The 8,368-nt window shown below is 42.4% G+C and overlaps 1 protein-coding gene across 4 annotated transcripts in view; it reads right to left on the bottom strand.

The window, feature by feature from the left end:
• runx1 (RUNX family transcription factor 1) overlaps nt 1-8,368 on the bottom strand; it is a 53,856-nt gene that overhangs the window by 33,590 nt on the left and 11,898 nt on the right. The gene's annotated exons all lie outside the window — the stretch shown is intronic.

The following is an 8,368-nucleotide window of genomic DNA, read 5'->3' as shown; positions in this document are numbered from 1 at the left end:
ACACACACACACACACACACACACACACACACACACACACACACACAGGATAAAATGCAGACTTGCACAACATAACCTCTTTTCACAACACACACACACAGGTCGTCTAAATAAAGTCTTTATTGTGAATATTATTGTGAATATTGTCAATAAAATGCTTAATTTGCACCAAAAAACATGATGTCAAATTCAAATGTGAATTTCCACTGATGTTTTTATCAAAAAGAGGTCTTCATGTCCGTTATTCTATTATATATTGACTTGTGTGTTGTTACTGATTACCATTTTTGCTCAGATACATGCTTTGCACACGTGCACGCTTCCCTGCATGGGGCCACTCAGCCTGCTGGATTACTTTATGGCACATAGGGGCGTTGCTTTATGGCATTAACCCGGAAGGGGTGCTGTTGTAAAGCTTTCAGTGCTTCTACCAGCGGCAGATGGAGGAAGAAGTGAAAGGGTGATTGTCAGTAAAGATCAGCAGAGGTCAGCATGGGTAACTAAGAATCAGTTTTACATTAAGGAACTTCAGGTCTTGAAGAAGAACTGTGAAGATGAGGTAACATGATAGATCTTGCTCTATTTTTAAACGAGTCAGGAAGCCGACAACATAACTTTGTTTTTAACATTAATAAACATTACAAGTCACGTCTGTCCCTAGTCCTGTCATCGATTCCTGTGGCATCTGGTATTTCCTTATCTTGTGAATTAAGATGTAGACAGGAAGTAGCAGAGTCTGTGTTTGTTCCAATCAGCAAAGTCCCTGAACCACTGAGAAGTCTTGAACCACTGAGAAGTCCAACATTCCAGGTCCTCCTGGAACTAAATGTACGTCACCGGTAGTTTAGTTCTCTAATGGCAGGTCCTGCAGTGAAAAAGCCCTATAATACACTAACATGTTTGTTAACAACTTCAGTTTAAAGAGTTTAAAGGTTCTCTATACATTCAGAACATTAATAAAGCAGCAAACAACCTTTATATATGTAAAGATATAGAGTAATGGCTTCCTGAGCAGAGAATGAAGTCTCTCTCCCTCTGTGTGTGGAGAGCTGGCCGCACTTGCTTTTAGTTCATAAAAGTGCATGTTAGTGCATGTGAGCGTGCCCCACTTGTTAGCTCACAGCCGCTCTGCACTGCTCTCATTCGGTTACAGCCGTCCCGACTGACAGCGTTGTCATGGAGGTGTAAGCCCACCCTCCTGTCCCCCCTCAGCTCAACACTGTTAGCTCTGTCAGCACTGTTGCTGTTGTTTGCACTGTTAGCGCTGTTAGCTGCTAGCTGAGCCGCTGCCATGTTGAGAGCTGTGTGGTGCCAATAGAAATGCTCTGAGTTCCACATAGAGAACCTTGAGGTAAACATAATATTGGGAAGCAGGTTGATTTGTTGTTACATCAAACACCAAATTGGAAAAAAAGTTTCAACAATCCCGTTTTCTTAGTGTAAATTCAAACAGTAAAAACACAGCAGACAGCAGCCAGGAGGCGTGTTCATGTGTGAACACAGGTCAACAGCAGTCACAGGACTGTTATCTGATTGGCTGTGGGTTCTCTCTGGCTCCACTTCGCTGCTAAAAGTTAAACTATCCCCAACTCTTAGTTTGCTCGCTGAGCTCAGAGCGTCCACAGACGTTGCATGGCACCTGTTTTCAGCATTAGTCCTTTGTGTGTGTGTGTGTGTTGAATTATTCAACCGGCCTCTGTGATGAGAGGAGATGGGCTTATTCCTGCTAAACTAAAAATTGATTTTCTGACACAAGAAATGAAGGAGAGAGAGACAGAGAGAGAGAGAGAGAGAGAGAGAGAGAGACACACACACAGACAGTCAAAGTTAGTTAAATGTTCATTCTTCCAACATAGAAACGGAAATAGACAGAAGTGAGCAGTGTTTCTGAGAGGGAGAGAGAGACAGGATGAGACAGAGAGACAGGATAAGACAGAGAGACAGGGTGAGACAGAGAGACAGCATGACAGATAGAGAGAGGAAGATAGAAGAGCCTCAGGCTGTGTTTAGTGCAGTTTGAATGGCTGAGCAGGTGCATTAGAGCAGAAACCTTTAACTCTCTCATACACACACACACACACACACACACACACACTCACACATTGCCGGCTGGACAGGGAACATGAACGTCACAACTGATCAGATACGTTTACTGCAAGGACATCCAATTCTGTCCATTCCGTGTGTGTGAAGTAGACAGAGAGGAGTGAACTCACAGTAGGGCCGCGTCAACACACAGTTTACCCTCCATGTTGGCCTTCTGTTCACATCATAGTGGAGCTTCTAAAAATAGTAAATATAATATATAATATAATATATACCATTACTTCTGTTAACAGGGATGTTGAGATGCCAACAGAAACAACCCTGAGGGACAGAACAGAGGTTTGCAGTAACCAGTAACCTCGACAGTAGTCACCAGTGATGTCAGAACAGTCCAACCAACCAACCGTTGCATTTCCAACGAGACTCAAGACAAAGCTCATTTTTGTCTCACATTACTCAAAACGCACCAGAGAGGAGGAGGGGCTTACCTCAATGTAGATACCAGGCGGTAACCACCTGTTCGGCCGAGTGAAACCAATGCTTCATGTCTTAAAGCTGCATTCTCTCTAGTGACCAGCAGGGGGCGACTCCTCTGGTTGTATAGAAGTCTATGAGAAAATGACTCTACTTCTCTCTTGATTTATTACCTCAGTAAACATTGTAAACATGGGTTTATGGTGTCAATCTCTAGTTTCAAGTCTTCTTCAATACAGCATGATGTTCATTTAGTAAATGATGGTCCATTTAGAGTCAAACAGACCATAAAGCAGGGGATGCTTTAGGGCGGGTTCATGTGATTGACAGGTCACTGCCTCTACCAGAGCCATATACGGTGTCTCTACGTCACTCCTTCGCATTCCAAATATGGTAACGTCCGTTCATCGGTTGCAAAAACAACAACATGGCGATGGCCGTAATCCAAGATGGCGACGGCAAAATCGCCGAACTCAATTGTACAAAACGGCAGTCCACAAACCAATGGGTGACATCACGACGTCCACTTCTTGTATACAGCAAATTTGCATGAATTAGTGTCTTTACATTGACTTTGAATGTTCTCGTTACATTCTACAGCCATGCTAGCAGCTCTGTGAGGCTGTACAGAGGCATAGTGGTGCTATGAGCTAGATGCTAACATCATGTTTCTCAACATGTGTTCCTTTTACTGTGACGATTGTTACCTTAACCTTAAAGTGCACAGCTTAACACCCAGCTTTAGCTTCAGCACACCCCCTCACAAATTCCAAAAATGCATTCTGAACCTTGACACACAAGGTTCAGAATGCATACCCCGCGAGTGCTGACACTCCCACCCAACCCCCCCACAGCTCGAGCTCTGTCAGGTTGTTACTCCGGTCTTCCTCTATCTGTCCTCCCGTCTAAACCGACACACTTTAGACGTTTTAATGGTCATCAAGAATGAATGTGACATCACCTCAAAGTGTCCCATGTTACATCAGCGTTTTTTACACATCATTTGGGGTCAAGTGAACCAAATAACTGTATTTCTCTGCAGAAGAAGACCTTCTTCTTCTATTCGAGGCAGCCCTCTAAATCCCTCCTGCATGATCTTCAGTTGCATCATATCCCAAAAGCTTTGTAATAATTTAATTATTAGGTTTTTTAATGAATTTCAAAGTCACGCATTGTTATATACTTATACATAATGATGGTCTTTATCAGATCTAATGAAATGCGTGGCCTCCTTCAGCACACTGGCTAGTGTTATTTTAGTAGTATGTGTGGATGCAAACGGGGGCAGCAGTGGATGGAGGGATGAGAAGAGGACTGAGGAGGAGATCCTCGAGGACACGAGGGTCCGTAGAGATCAACAGAGAATCAGGACGTCTTTTAAAACCTATGGTTACAGCTATTCTTGGGGATGTAAACTAAATTACATAACTGTACTGTGATGAAACACATCATGGTGTTAATATTTACATTTCTTACCCAAATAATACAAATTAAAAAATTACATTTTTATATAATTTGGGTTAATTTAGCAAAAGAAATGTTGGAATTGTACTTTTCAGCAAACCATGTTGGATGTTGAAGTTTATGAAGTTTGCGTTTGGCCCGTCCACCACCACTTCCAGTCGCCCTTTGTGGACTTTTCACTTATTATACTCAGAATTATACCACATAATTTCAATAAAGGTCACTCGATATGCTAACTCACTTCCTCTAAACAAAAAATATTGACATTCAACATATCCTGTCTGGGCCGTTTGAAAAGTTGAAAGTACGCCATAAATTTTTTTAAATCACCCCTGAACCTTGTAAGGCCCATGCTGAGATACAAACGACCTGTTGGGACGTATCTATGTCTTCAAACTTATATCAAAAGGCCAGAGGATGTTACTGAGGAACTCGTGCCTCACACATCCACGCCCCAACCCCAGTATCAGTGTCATCATGCAGAAAGCAACGTCTTGGTCTGATTTGAATAAATGAGTTACTCCACTGGTAAGCTACAGAATGATAGAAAAACCTCAGCCGCCCTTGAAATACAAAAGTCACATATAAGATGTGTCTGATGTTGCTGGAAAAGCGTCATCTTTATGCTTTATCCTCACATGCATGCTCAGTGTATGTGAACTTTCTTCGGAAATGCATTTTCAGCCAAGGTAGTGTGGACGGATATAATGTCTGAAACAATCGTCTGGACAGAGATCACTTTTCTTTTAAAATGCTACTTTCAACAGTAGTAGTGTGAATGAGTCAGGGTGCTTTTGGGGGACGGAGTGCAACAGTTTGTTGTGACACAGCAAACATGTTATTTAATAAAGCAGGACATGTGTTACTGTAGCTCAGTAGTGTAAGGGGACGAGCCCTCCATTCATTTAATGAAACTGACTTTTAAAAGTCACTGTGTGTAAATGTAAAAGGAAATCTATATTAGCACAACTTCTTGCATTGTTGTATTTCCGACAACTGCACTATCCTACTGTAAATAACACTTTACTTACGAACTATACAGCAAGGGTACATATATATCAAAAATAAAGATTTGAGGATAAACTAATTCAGGGAAATTCTTGCTGCTAACAACTGCTGGTTTTGGATTAACTTTGTGTCCAAGGTACAGGTTTATCATGGTTAGTTCATTTTAGTCAGAGAACACTGTTCATTACTAACAGGCACAAGTAGATACAAAGGCTACAGCTCAATACACCAGTCACTTTAGACCACCACAAAAATCAATGGGTGTTCCATGGCCTAGATCATTTGTGACAGTCAGAGAAGCAGACACCATTCACACCCCTTAGGCTTTGGTTACTTTGTGCTTCTTCTAGCATGCACGTGTGTGTGTGCACTTTTGCATGCTAAGTAATCTGACAGATTCTGGAAAACAGAACTGGATCATCAAAGTGGAAGGAACCAGCAGAAAGAGCCAATCAGACAGCCTAAACCCAACCACACAGGGACACACAGAGTCCCAAACGAGCCAATGAATAAATCAGAAGGCTTAGTCGCTGGGCGGAATTTACAATACCGAATAGAAGGGCGCTAATGGGTACGGGCCACACATACACACACATTAAGGCAACACTTTGCATTCACTTGTTAACCACAATGTGGGGACAAATGGGGATGGAGGGAAGAAAGGGGGTGAGGAGGAGTGAGAAAAGGGTGAGTCGACTCTTTGCATGAGTTCTTCGTTAACCACAGCACTGAAGGGACCTCGCCTCGCCTCGCACAGGACACCTGTCCCACCAGACTTTACAGACACGCTCTCGCCATCTCGCCCATTAAGGCTGAGGGGAACCAGTGTGGTTTGAAAGAAAACGGGTTGGAAAAGCTCCGGATGATCAGAGGCTTCATCGATCGCCAGATGGCTGTTTGCTGTTGGCGGTTTCTTGAAACTTCGTAGGAGGTTAGAGTCAACAGTGAAGTGTAGCGAAGCAAAGAGGGCGACTGAAAATAGAGATGGGTGACGACATCTTTTAAAACCAACGATCCCAACAAACAGTTGTCATAGTTTATTGTGAAAGTGCAAGAAACAATGAGCGGTCTGTCTCTGTAAGCCTTACCCAACTGCAAACCTTGACATGACCACTGACTTCCAAGCCTTGCAACACACACACACACACACACACTGCAGGCTGGTGAGCTTGGATTGGGTGCATACTGTGGTATGGTTTCAGCTTTACCATTAATTTAGGTCTGTGGCCTAGCTGGTGGTCCCCCTGACACACACACACACACACACACATACACATACTGGAGCTGGTCAACATGTTGATACTCTCATCTGCAACTAGCATCAAGCACATTACCCACATTTTGCCCAGGGTTTTGCCTCTCAGGCGACATGCAACCTCATTGCCCGAGGTTGTTGAGATTGCAGGCCTCCACCCATTATTTCCGCTAAAACAAAATACATCAATCATCAAATTAATAAAGCTCTCTGGTCTTTATATTTTTACAATAGAGAGCTTCAGGAATGAGTCCTAAATCCCAGAAATGAGTTTTTACACGTCGTGTTCCCTCGTCTAGAAGTCAAAGTGTTGCTTCACTGTGTTTTTGGTTAGATGTCTGAAATAAGGTCTGTAATTAACAAGCTGAAGAGATTTTAACGTTAAGTTCTCCAATATAAAATAGGTCAGTAAATACTCCTCTGGTTAATTTAGAAGCTTTGACGTGTCTTAAAAAAGAGTCTAGATGAGACGACTGAATGTCCTCACTAACACTAGTCCTCCTTTAGCTTAGTGGTGGAGACGTGAAGTCCTGAGGTGTTGATATGTTAAAGATTATCTTGATGTACAAATTGTGTAAATGTCATGAATGTTTGTTTGCCACAGAGATTATTTTCTGCAGTAATCCAACATCCAATGGAAGAAAACTATTGGCTTTTAGTGGAAGGAACCACCTACAAAAATACGTCATCCCTGCAGCTCTCTGCAGCCAAACCAACATGTGTAAAGAGTGAGGTGTTACTGCCCAACACTGCTCACTGTTCAATCACAAAAGTCCTATTATAGGTGCTTGATGGATCACAATTGATTTCAGTGGCCTTCAATGAAATCTCACAGACTGTTCAGCCAATTTAAACTTCACTAGTGAACAGGAAGAGGACGGTACGCTGCCGTTCCTCAACACCTGTGTCAACATATCCTCATAAAACACTTCCTATATATATATTTTACGAGAGGTTATTTCTTATTTTATGTGTGTTCTCCTACAAACGCAACACCAGCGATCACAAACCCCTACGGTGCACAACTTGTTCAGGCAACAAAACTACTTGGTTGAGTTTTATTTAGTAAATGATCGTGGTTTGGGAATGAGGCCAATAAAAGTCCAAAACCCTTCTCTAAGAAATATCAGCATGTATGAAACTGCATCCGTCGAATGTTACAAGACAGCAGGGCAGACGCTGTCCAGAGCACGCTGATATTAAAGCATTGAAGCGATTAGGCAGGCGGTCGGAAGGAAGTGAGAGAGGGCAGCAGAGAGGGAGGAGACGGAGGAGGATGAAAAAGAGGAGAGGAAATTAAGGGATCTTTATTGGAGCTCCGTCTTCCTGCTGCAGCTGACGGAGGAGCACAGGAGGAGGACAGGAGGAGGGGGACGCTGTAAAAAGTGAAGCTAAGCTCTTGCCAAAAGAATGCACTGTAACTTGGGCAAATACTGTTTTCTGATCCAGCACACGATCTCCAGATTCAGTGTGTGCAGCTCTACTGGAGAGAAGAACTGCATTCGTCCAACACGTTTCCCTCAAACCAGTTATAACACTGATTTCCAGCTATAGATATAGATTTGACCTCATTCAAGACCTCTTTTACAATATTATAAGAATGTGGTTGAAGGAAAGTAGGGAAGGCGGCAGTTTTTTGACAGACGGACTAACAATTTATGGGTTTGGGCTTTTTCTTGGGTTTGTTGACATTAGAAAGATATAAACCAATTCAAATGTACCTTTTTTATGCATTTACTTTAGACATATGTGTCAGATGTACCACCTCTGATATGATGGAGTCTGATAACAGACTCTAGACAACTTAGATAGAAACACTACATATGTTATTCATGATTATTGAGATAATATCAGCATCATTCCATATCATATCACTGATACATTTAGAATGGCATTATTTTCTTGATCGTGCCTTGAAATAAATTAAATTCACCAAAAATAAAACGAACCGGACGATGTGGGAATCCATGATAAAACCAGCAGCTGAGTGTTGATATTTCTTACAGGGGGAGGTGCACAGATCTAACAACAGAGCCCGACTGTGTGATGTGTGGCCAGATCACCACATGGGAGCCACTGTGTGTGTGTAGGTGTGTAGACTGCATGTGTGTGTGTGTGTGT

Source organism: Anarrhichthys ocellatus, unplaced genomic scaffold (genome assembly GCF_004355925.1).
Source record: "Anarrhichthys ocellatus isolate YVR2014 unplaced genomic scaffold, GSC_Weel_1.0 scaffold12, whole genome shotgun sequence".
In the NCBI taxonomy this organism is placed as follows: domain Eukaryota; kingdom Metazoa; phylum Chordata; class Actinopteri; order Perciformes; family Anarhichadidae; genus Anarrhichthys; species Anarrhichthys ocellatus.
This window is presented reverse-complemented; position numbering and strand designations above follow the sequence as displayed.